Below are 11,729 nucleotides of genomic sequence, written 5' to 3'. Positions count from 1 at the left end.
ATACTTGCGATTAATTCTATCTATATTTTTAAGACATCAAATTATACTAATTCAGTCCAAATGATGCTTATTCTGTTTGCGCGTTTTTTAGTTTCAAACGCCAAGACAACTTTTTTTTAGATCAACTCTTTTTAACTAGTCTTGTTTATCCGAAAAATTTATTGACAATTTATTCCTCTTGCCTCATACTGATTGCTCTATTTGAAATAAAGGGTAGATCACTGGTCCAAGAAAGGTTATGAAATAGTTTTAAACACAAGTTCTTAGATGAATATATTTAAAAGAAAAACATTAAGATTTTTATTGATCTAAGACTTCTTAATTGTGAGTTCCACCAACTTACTGCCAGTCCTTTTATCTGGAAGCATTACAAGTGTTCGGCTGGTTGTGAGGACTCGGGATTGTGGTGTGGAATCGGAATCGGGAATGGAATTGGGGTAAATGAAGATGAGAATGATATACAATCTTAAGGGGCGGTGAGGCTATGATTTTCCCTTCTTGAGGGAATGAGGTTCCATTGCATAAATCAAAATTACTGACACATACTAAACCAAATACTAAGGCATGGGATTAGGTTTAGATTATTGTTCACCGGGCTCGTTAACCATGAACTAAACTTCCCGTATATTTTCCAGATTAGATATTATGTGACAGTAATCGCAGTGAACATATCAAGTGAAAAAGGTTTGCCTGAAGAACTTTATATATATTCATACGATTTAAAAAGAATCAGAATTCTTGAAATCCCAACACAGTTGAGGTGAGGTTAAGTAAGGGGTTCAGTGCACTAGGAGCAAATTTTCTAGCAAAAAGATGACAAAGAGGAGTCCAATCCCCATTATATTCACAGAGTAACCCACTATTCCTTATATATTGCATGAAAGTTTCCGTAATATTTTCTGCTGTAAATGTTGCAGGGTGTGGTCCTCCTAATGTCCAATCAATATATGTCACTGATCGATTCGAATTACAAGTTTCGTAAAACATGTGAACATAAGTTGGCAGGTAATGTTCATCTGGATACCAAGCAGGCAGACAATACTTCTCGAACAGTGCATAGTACTTTGTATCCGACACAACTTTTGTAGCAAGATCATGGTTAATTTCAAACCATTGAGACCCTTTCCGCCAGTCCTCAAGCTGAATACCAGGCTGCATTTTGGAGCTGTAACGCCCACGCCCATAGCGGGAGGGATCATCGAATGACTACACAAAACTCTGTTCGGATCCAATGAGGTACCTGTAGACAGTTGGAAAGTTGTAAATTGGTATACAACTCTCAGACAGAAGAGCAAATCGCTCGTTGGAGAAGTCTAGAAGAGCGTTGGCCAGAAGACGCCTTTCTGCTCCGGTTAGAGATGCAGTTTCCCACTCGACTTTCTGAGAGGAGACACAGTTGAAGAGACGTTTAATAACAAACTCTAATGAGTTCAAATTCACAATTTTTAAAGTCTAAAGATTTCTTGCATTAGTGATGCATCTCAACATAATTTGCAATGCAAGCCGGTAGCCTAAATTTTTTTAAACATGAAAAAGTAACAAATTTTATATCCTGAAACAAACTGCTGAAGCAAACTAATCATACCTCACTAGGTATTATGGCGACCATAGAAAACAGAGGTATTGCTCACATTATGCTAGAAATGGTCCGTGCCTCGCAAGGGCTATTATGCTAGTATTATTTGTACACAACTCAAGTTTTCAGGTTCAAATCCCGCTAGCAGCAAAAATTTATATTATTATTTATACACGACTCAAATTCCCAGTTTCAAAATTTGCTAACAACAAACTTTTATATTATCATTTATAAACATACTAATAAAGTTAATATTTCAAATCTCATCCTTCATACACTATATAATCTTAACTGAAAATATAATTTTATTATAATTTTAATAATATAAATATTAAAACTATAAAATTTATAAAATATTAATGAGTATCCGTATATCGCACGGATTATAAAGCTAGTTTGACATAATTCATGGAATCGAGCTAAATGCGAGTTAATTAACCCTTTTACATGGCCAAACGAGGCCTTATTCAAGTAATGGTCAATTAATTTGGGTAATATAATTCTAATTTGGGATTAATTGTAATTTGAGTTTAATTAAGTCTATTTCGAGCCTAATTTATAAATGTTGTGACGCCCTCACACTCGGGGTTAGGAAAGAGGACCCACAATACAACTTTACTATATAATAATAGCAGAAACAAAATATAATACTTCGAAACTAAAAGGATCTAACACGATAAAGTATGCGACAAGTTTACAACTACCAATCAGAGTAATATTATTACAACCCAAAAATATAATTTAAACCAAACTATCTGATTCCAACTTGGAATTAACTGATAACCCAAAGTATCTGATTCAGCTAATACACTTCCCACCAACTTATTATCGCTTGCTCACACAACATCTACCTGCTCTGGCATCTATAATCCTATAACACGATAGGGACTGCTAGGAACGCTCTTGCGAGTGGTGTGCCTAAGTCTGACCATCCTCTTGCTTACTGCCATTGTAAGATCACGCAAATAAATGAGCTATAAGACTCAGAAAGTAACCATTAGACAATTCTAATATCAGAACAATAATGACATTCACAATCTCAATAAACTAGGTGGCAGGGTTATAATATTTCTAGGAAAGGATTTCAGGATAAGGATTCAATGAGATTGGAGGTTTAAGTGATGTTTATTCAGTTTCAAGATCAATCAATAGGGTTCTCAATAGATTCAACAATTCCAAGATGGTTTAATCAATAAACAACAGTTTCAAATCATTATAGTGAAATACAAATCACAATTCAAAAGATAGTATTTTATGCACAATAAATCCCTTTTCATCATTTTAAACAATTTAGAACCCTTGTTGGATTGGATTTATCCATCTTTTAATTACAATACGGGTGATCAGCCCGTACTAACCTTCATCTGGTCATTAAGGTACCTAAGGCAATTATTTCAGCCTATATATTGGACTATCGCCGCTAGCCTCTTATGTGATTGAACTAGTCCTACTAGCCTCTTACATCTCTATCCAATCTTTAGGAATTTATTAGAAAAACCTTTATATTGGAGAACACAGAAGTGATAACTAAATTATTTTTAACATTACCATCAATTGAAATCATTCGGACTCTTTCAAGCCGAAAATCATTGTTAGGTTCAATTCAAGAATTCAAATGAGAATACACAATTAAAGCTAAGGAAACGTAAGTTGAGGAAATGATTAATCACTAAGCATAGGTATTATCAAAGTCATCCACAAGATGGTTCTCAGGAAACAATACAATAAAAAGCGCCGGGTTTACTGTTATAAGGATATGGGTAAACAAAGCATTAACAATAAGGATCTGGAAAAACAAGGTATAAAAAAACAAGGCTTAACCAAGTAATAATCAATATAAGGATCTGGATAACATGGTATTAATAACCAGGCTTATCAAAGCAATAAGGATCAAAGGTCTTTATAGATCACAAGATATAATGAAAGTAGGGTAGGGTATTTGAAATGAAATAGGTCAATAACAAGGGTTATCAATTCAAGTTCAACAAAAGTACCAATAAGATCATCTTATTTTATTAATGCATAACATATCGACTCTCTGTGATCGATTCACTTTTAAAGAGAAATTAAAGTTACTTGCCTCACAAGCTTTCCTGTTTAACTGAATATTGAGCTACTGCCACCTAGAGTCTCTTTCCCTTTCCTAGAACGAATGCCTCTGCTTTCCGAATCCACAATCACAAAATTATCCATAATTAGAACATCATCAAAACTTGACGTTTCTCAGAACGTCTATCTTTCTACCCCAATCAATATATCTTATTCCCTATAATAACTTATATCATACTTAACAGATATCAAATATCAACCTTATATCCTTTATACCCTTGTTCAATCATTTACTTACAAACACGTAATGACGTATACACATAATCGGACACATTCATTTATATCCAAATCTCATTACAGCTTTATATCTATATTCCTTATACTTATATATATATCAACACACACACACATATATATAGAGAAAGAGAGAAGTGATCAACTGGTAACTATTTTGTAGAGTAACTAAATATTAGCCATTATATTTATGTTAGTTAGGGGTTTAGATCTTGACATGTACCTAACATCAAATATTGCATCTGCTGTTAAAAAAACAGACTAACAGTGTTGCACAGTGTGAACAACGTTTCCAATTTTTAATTTTTTTTGTTTTTCTTATTTTTTCTAGTTGAATTTAAATACTATGTAATTTTATAAATCATTTGTAAATATAATATTCTACATGTTTTATGATTTTTTTACATTGAGATTCTAATTTTTCATATTTATAAATATAATATAAATTTTAGGCTAGTCAATCTAAGGAAAAAGAAATACTGGATATGAAAATAAAATTAAGAAAACAACACAAAATTATATTACATATAAATAAACCTGACATAAATAAAAAATACAAAAAACTAACATCCTGTGTACATAAAATTTACAGAACATAACATTAACAAAAACAATAGAAAACATTAAAGTTTACAAAATACTAAAAGTTTACTAACATGTAAAACTTTCACGACCAATTAAATTTTTTATATGAAAAGAATACATTTTTAAATCATTAACCAAAGTTACGTTATAAAAAGAATGTAAAAAGGTATGACTAAAGGTTATGTTATAAACAAAGGTTAAAAAACACAAAACATGAAATTAAAAATTAATAAAACACGGTAAAAAAATAATAACCCAAGTTTCAGTAAAAATAATTACAGAACACATGATTTTAGTTTACAGAATACATGAAAATTATAAAAAATGATTGAGAACATGAAAAATATTAAAGAACTCATGGATAATTAGATGTGTTCTATAAAAATTGTTATAGAACACATAAAAGTTACTAAAAATGAAAACAAGAAAAATAGACATTAAGTAAAAAATATATAGCATTAAGAAAATAAAAGCATAAAATATATAAGAATTATAGAACACAATGCAGAACATTAGTTGAAATTACATAACACCACAATTCACAATAAATAAAAGCACATAAAAGTAATTACAAAATACGATTGCGGGTTACTACGATAAAAAAATTAAAAATACATAAAAAATTACACAGTGTTAATAAAAAGAAGGGAATACTAATAAAAGACTTGTTGTGCACAAAACAAAAATTGATAAAAAAATATTGTGCACGGTACAAAATATTAAAGAAAAACAAAAAAAAGTAAAAGAACGTGCAGATAAATAAACTGAATCAATGTAACGACGTGATGTTAGAGTTAGAGTTACCTAGTTACTCAATAGATAGAGTTACCCAATGAATCCACCCCTATATATATATATATATTGTTCTCGATAATAGGGCATGACGTATTCGCAACTACGCTTACCCTTATCACAACAATCAATCAAAATAATTAATCAAGTACACCTAATTTCTTTTTAGCACTTAACCCTTAACACGTATCGTGCACTAAACTTTATACGATTAACAACTCCAATCAAAACTACAATACGGAATTGAATTCTTATTTCTTTTTAAAACCGAATACCAATCCTTGTGATCAACTCACATTAAACAAATATCACTTTGCATGCAAATCAAAATTAGCATATTCATCTCAAATATCACAAAATCACTTAAAACACTTAATCGTGCAATTCGACTTCTTAAAACTATACAAGCTAACATGCATGATCCATAGCATGTGTAATCCTAACTATCCTTAAAACCATTCTTTTTATCATTTTTTATAAAAATTTGAACCATAAAGGCTCTTAATTCGAACAAAAATCACAATTCTGACATTTAAAAAGTTTCTTAGCTTCTACACAATCATCAATCAATCAATACAAGACTTCTAAACATTAATTACCTTTAGAAATAATTACCTTACATTTTTTTATCAAAAATTCGAACCAAAACATGTTGGAAACCGAATGAAACTTAGAAAATCAACATGCATCCATTTTTAATAACATGCATAAAGATTTTAGTGACATGCATCAATATTTAGTCAATTAATCATATAATCAACTTCCAATAATCATTCTATTCAAACTTATAATCATAAACTTTGATTTAAAAACCAAAAATCCAATCAAGCACTAAACAAGTAACATGCATTTTACAATTCATCTTCTTTACACTAAAGCAAATGGAAGATCAAGTTTAAACAAATCCACCGGTCCCTTTTGGTCATGGCCGGGGTGGTCGAATTCGAGGGTGCTCATGCAAGGGTCTTTCTTCAAATTTTGGACCTTTAAATCTTGTAATACTAATCTACTATACACCCTTATGAACATACATCAAGAAATTGTATTTTTCTCGAATATACTCTAAGAGAGGGTTTTGTAAAAACTTACTCAAGAACTTAGATGAAATTGATGTAGGATAGAGGATTATAAATGCTTAATATTTATGGTAAAATCGTTGAAAATTAACTTAGATTTTGATCTCGCATGTGAGAGAGAGAGAGAGAGAGAAAAGAAGAATTCGAGAGAGAGGGGGGGGGAGAGAGACAAGAGTGAAGAGAGAGAGTAAGCTGGGAAGGAAGGAGGATGGGAAGAGGGAGTATATATAGTGGAGTGGAGGGGCAACATGATAATTCACAATTGCTTTTCTCTTTTATTTTCTAGAAAATTCTAGAACATAAAGTAACAAATATAAAAACAGCTTTATAAATTATAAAAATTACACAACTTTTATTTTTAAAATAAATATCATGAAATTAGCCCTCTCCTCATATTTTTAAAATTATTTTTGAGTAAATAGATCATTTTCTATGAATTTTACAATTAACTCTCAGATAATAGAAATAACCTTTCGAAAATCATTTTAAAATATCAGAATATCAAAATAAATTTAACCATCATTTTTAAAAAGTCTCTAGGGCTATTTCAAAGATTATAAAATAAATTTCACACTTTGATCATACTCCAATAATTTTATAAAAATAAATAAAGATCAAATAATCCTTAATTTTATTCAATAAATCCTTTTGCGAATAATTAAATACTCGCGAATCTCAGAATCACACTCCTAACTCTAAAATATCATATATCACATAATAACATCATCCACATTTCATATTTGTACACCTCAACACATAATTTTCCCTTGTAAATGCTAATTACGTTTATAACAATTACCCGGTAATTCAAATAACAATATAACTTTCACATTTATGACTCCATACAACAGAAACACACAGAGGACTAGATATCTTTCATCTCCTAATATAATCCACGAATTATCTTATTTTTAATCCTTTTTTTCATTTAATCCACCTTTCTTATAACGGGTCCCATTCTGTCTGATGGCTTGACAACAACTGATTAATTTATGTTTTCTTAAAACATAACTTATGCATTTTGCTGACTCGTCAAACTGGATCGAGTCATTTTATGATCCCTTATACTTTTTTACAGAAACACACATAAGCCACAAAATTATATACCTTTATATTTATAATCATAAATCCACACATAGATGACAAATCTATACTTTATCATATAATTACATCGCGAAAATCTAAGTCGTTACAATCTACCCCCCTTAAAAGGATTCTGTCCTCAGAATCTAGCCTAAGCAAATAAATGGGGATATTTCTCACACATTTCTCTTTCTAATTTTCAAGTTGATTCTTCTACCTTAGGATTTTTCCACAAAACTCTAACTAATGGCACCACTTTATTTCTAAGCGTTTTTTCTTTCCGATCTAAAATTTGAACGGGTTGTTCCATATAAGAATTTTTTTGCTGAATTTCTACGGGTTCCAATTAGTACGTGACTGAAATCTGCATTATACTTCTTCAAAAAAAATGCGCAGACTTTCTCAGTCGATCAATGATCACCCAAATCGAGTTTTGATTAGCCTTGGTCTTTGGTAATCCTACCTCAAAATCCATTACGATATGTTCTCACTTCGATTCAGGTATGTCTAGTGGTTGAAGCAATCTGCTCGGTCATTGGTGTTCCTACTTTACTTTTTGACATGTATATCACTTACTTATCCACTCTGTAATTTGCTTTTTCATATTCAACCACCAATAGTTCTCTTTCAAGTCCTTGTACATTTTCGTACTTCCAAGATGAATCGAAAACCTCGAGTTATGCGCTTCACGTAAATTCTCGTGCTTTAGCTCTACAACATTTGGAATCCATATACGTGAATTAAATCTGTATATTCCTTTATCATCCTTTTGAGTCTTAATTTCTTCTCCAGATAATTTATCTTTCTCATACTCTATCACTTATTCCTGACAACATCGAATCTTTTCCAGACTGGATGAAATACCATGATATAAATCATTTCATTCTCTATCTCCGAGATTTACATCTCTGTCTCCAACTTCATAATTTCTTTGATCAATTCTACAGATGAAGTTAATATATTAAATCTTTCCTTGCGGCTTAGCGCATCCGCTATGACATTTGCTTTTCTAGGATGATAACTTATTGTCCAGTCGTAATCCTTGATTAATTTCAACCATCTCCTTTGTCTCATATTAAACTCTTTCTGCGTAAAGGTATATTTCAATCTCTTGTGGTCCGTATAAATTTCATATTTCTCTCTGTACAAATAGTGTCTCCAAATCTTAAGAGCAATCACAATCGCTGTTAATTCCATTTTATGCGTAAGATATCTCTGCTCATGCGGCTTTAACTAACGTGATGCATACGCTATTACTGTTTCCATGCTACATCAACACTCAACCTAAACCTTTATACGAAGCATCACTATATATCACAAACTCACCCTTCTCATCAAGTAGAACCAATACCTAACCTTTTCTTTAGCACTTGGAAGATTTCTTTACACTTATCTGTCCAAACAATTTTTTTTCATTTTCTTCGTCAACTTAGTCAGTGAAACTGCAATCTTAGAAAAACCTTGAATGAATCGTCGATAATATCCAGCTAGTCCCAAAAAGCTTCTCACTTATATTGGAGTCTTTGGCCTTTCCCTATTCATAACAACTTGAATCTTCGCAGGATCTACTTTGATACCTTCACTATTGGACTACGTGTCTAAGAAACTGAACTTCCTTTAACCAAAACTCACATTTAGAAAACTTTGCGTACAATTTCTATTTCCTCAAGATTTCCAAAGCAATTCTAAAATGTTCCATGTGCTCCGATTCTGACCTTGAGTAAATCAAGATATCGTCAATGAATACTTATATGAACTTGTACAAGTATTTCTTAAATACTCAATTCATAAGATCCATAAAAGCAGCTGGCGCATTTGTCAAGCCAAACACCATTACCAAGAATTCATAGTGTCCATATCTCGTTTGAAATGTCATCTTGGGTTTATCTCATGCCTTAATCTTCAGCTGATGATATCCAGATCGTAAATCGATCTTCAAAAAACAAGTAGCTCCTTTCAATTGATCAAATAAATCATCAATTCATGGGAAAGGGTACTATTCTTGATAGTCAACTTATTGAGTTTGCGATAATCGATATATAATCTCATGCTTCCATCTTTCTTCTTTAGGAACAGCACTAGTGCATCCCACAGGGATACACTCGGTCGAATAACTCCTTTATCTAACAATTCTTGTAATTGCATCGCTAGTTCCTCATTTCAATGGGCGCCATTCGATAAGGGGCTTTCAAAACTGGTTCCGTTCCAGGAGCCAAATCAATTGTGAATTCGCTCTCTCGATTCTGAAGGTAGTCCATGTAATTTATCGGGAAAATCTTTAACCACAAGGAATGTCCTCAATCCTAAGGGATTCCTTCTCTACATCCTTTACGTGAGCCAAATAAGCTTCGCATCCTTGTCGTAATAATCTTCTTGTCTGAGTTGTCGTGAGAAACTTTCTCTTTTGCTTTTCCCCCTTTAAATATCACCTTAGTTCCATCCTTGGACCTCAATTTCAAATTCTTACTTCTATATTTGATTTGCGCATCGTGGTTCACGAACCAATCCATTCTGAGTATGATATGGAATTCTCCTAACTTAAATGGTATTAAGTCAGTAGTAAAGTACTGACCTTCAATAACAATATCACAATTTGGAAAAACCTATCGACAATAACTCTTTCCTGAATTGCTACTTCGATAACCAAACTAGATTCTAAAGGGTATGCAACACATTTTAATCTATCAAAATGATCTAGTAGCTCTAGAATCCATTAACACTTTAACTTCTACTGAATTTACAGCAAGCGTACCTGCTACCACATTCGCATCTTGCATGATATCTTTCATTGTCATATTAAATGTTCGTGCCCTTGGCTGAACTGATTGTGCTTATTGGGGTGGTGGTCCAGCAATTCTCAAGACATTTTCCTTCTGAACATGATCTTTACAATTCCTTGCCATATGGTCAGCTTTTCCGCATTTGAAGCATGTTATCTCGGATCTTCCCATAATATTTGAACATTTCGATGAGTAATGTCCTTTCTGGTTAACACTTAAAACATGTCATATTAAGCTTGTTGTACCTTCCCGGGTGTCTCTTTCCACAAGTCTTGCATTCCAGGATTGAAGGTCTATTATCCCTTGTCAACCATCACTACAATAGATTATAACATAAAAGGGGAACCCGACATCTAACCAAGTATCCCAAGCCTACTAGCATTGAAAAGAAACAACAATAACTGCTATGGGCTCTACCAGATGTCCCGTCTAAATTCATAACCATAATTAAACATTACAATCCAGAACCTCTCTCAACACTGACATCAGCCACCGCATCAACTTATGAATTCCGCGGACCTCGGCATCAGCATCACTGCAAGAAGGACCCTCAACCAACCATCTACAGGAAAACTAGTTCCACCATCTCAATACGAACATGCCACTCGAGCTCTAGTACCAACATCTGCAATCTAGACTTTCGGTTCAACCTATCTACCAAAGATCTCAATTCTGGTATAAGAGTAAACACAAAGTGACGGTCCCGAGCCAAATCATCACCAACATGGGCAGGCAAACATGCACTCTATCAGGAGCTGGGGAATCTGCCCTAACAACTGGGGACTCATGTATTGGAAATATGGAGTATACATGCATAGGGGTCACAGTATCTTCAGATGGATCCTCCTCGGTATCGGAACTAATATACTGGGCTCTACAGATCCCTGGTAACAAACTATCCTCAGAATCGGCATCACTACCACTATCAGCACTATCAGGATCCTGAGATAAAATATAAAACGGTAACTAAGAAATAGTGGGGTTAAATCAAACCCCCAACTAACTCAATACCCTAACTCTAACTACTTTCTCAACTATATACTTACTTAGGACTATACCTAATAGTCTAACTCAACTCTATATGAGTTGAACACTCTCGTAATATTTAATTACCCTTATTACCCTTTTATCCTAACTTGTCTCAGGGACTAAATCCTATAGCTCTGATACCAACTTATGACGCCCTCAAACTCGGGGTTAGGAAAGAGGACCCACAATATTATTTTACTAATATAATAATAGCAGAAAAAAATATAATACCCTAAAACTAACAGGATCTAACATGACAAAATATGAGAAAAGTTTACAACTACCAACCAGAGTAATATTATTACAACCCAAAAATATAATTTAAACCAAATTATCTGATTTCGACTTGGAATTGACAAATAACCCAGAGTACCTGATTCAGCTAATACACTTCCCACCAATTTATTGTCGCATTCTCACATATCATCTACCTGCTCTGGCATCTAGAATCCCACAACACGATAG

At 32.8% G+C, this 11,729-nt stretch overlaps 1 pseudogene; it reads right to left on the bottom strand.

Moving 5' to 3' along the window:
- Positions 1-729: 729 nt before the first annotated feature.
- Positions 730-10,250, bottom strand: LOC141706916 (glycosyltransferase BC10-like; annotated as a pseudogene).
- Between the last annotated feature and the right edge of the window lie 1,479 nt (positions 10,251-11,729).

This window comes from Apium graveolens, chromosome 1, assembly GCF_009905375.1.
Source record: "Apium graveolens cultivar Ventura chromosome 1, ASM990537v1, whole genome shotgun sequence".
Lineage (NCBI taxonomy): Eukaryota > Viridiplantae > Streptophyta > Magnoliopsida > Apiales > Apiaceae > Apium > Apium graveolens.
This window is presented reverse-complemented; position numbering and strand designations above follow the sequence as displayed.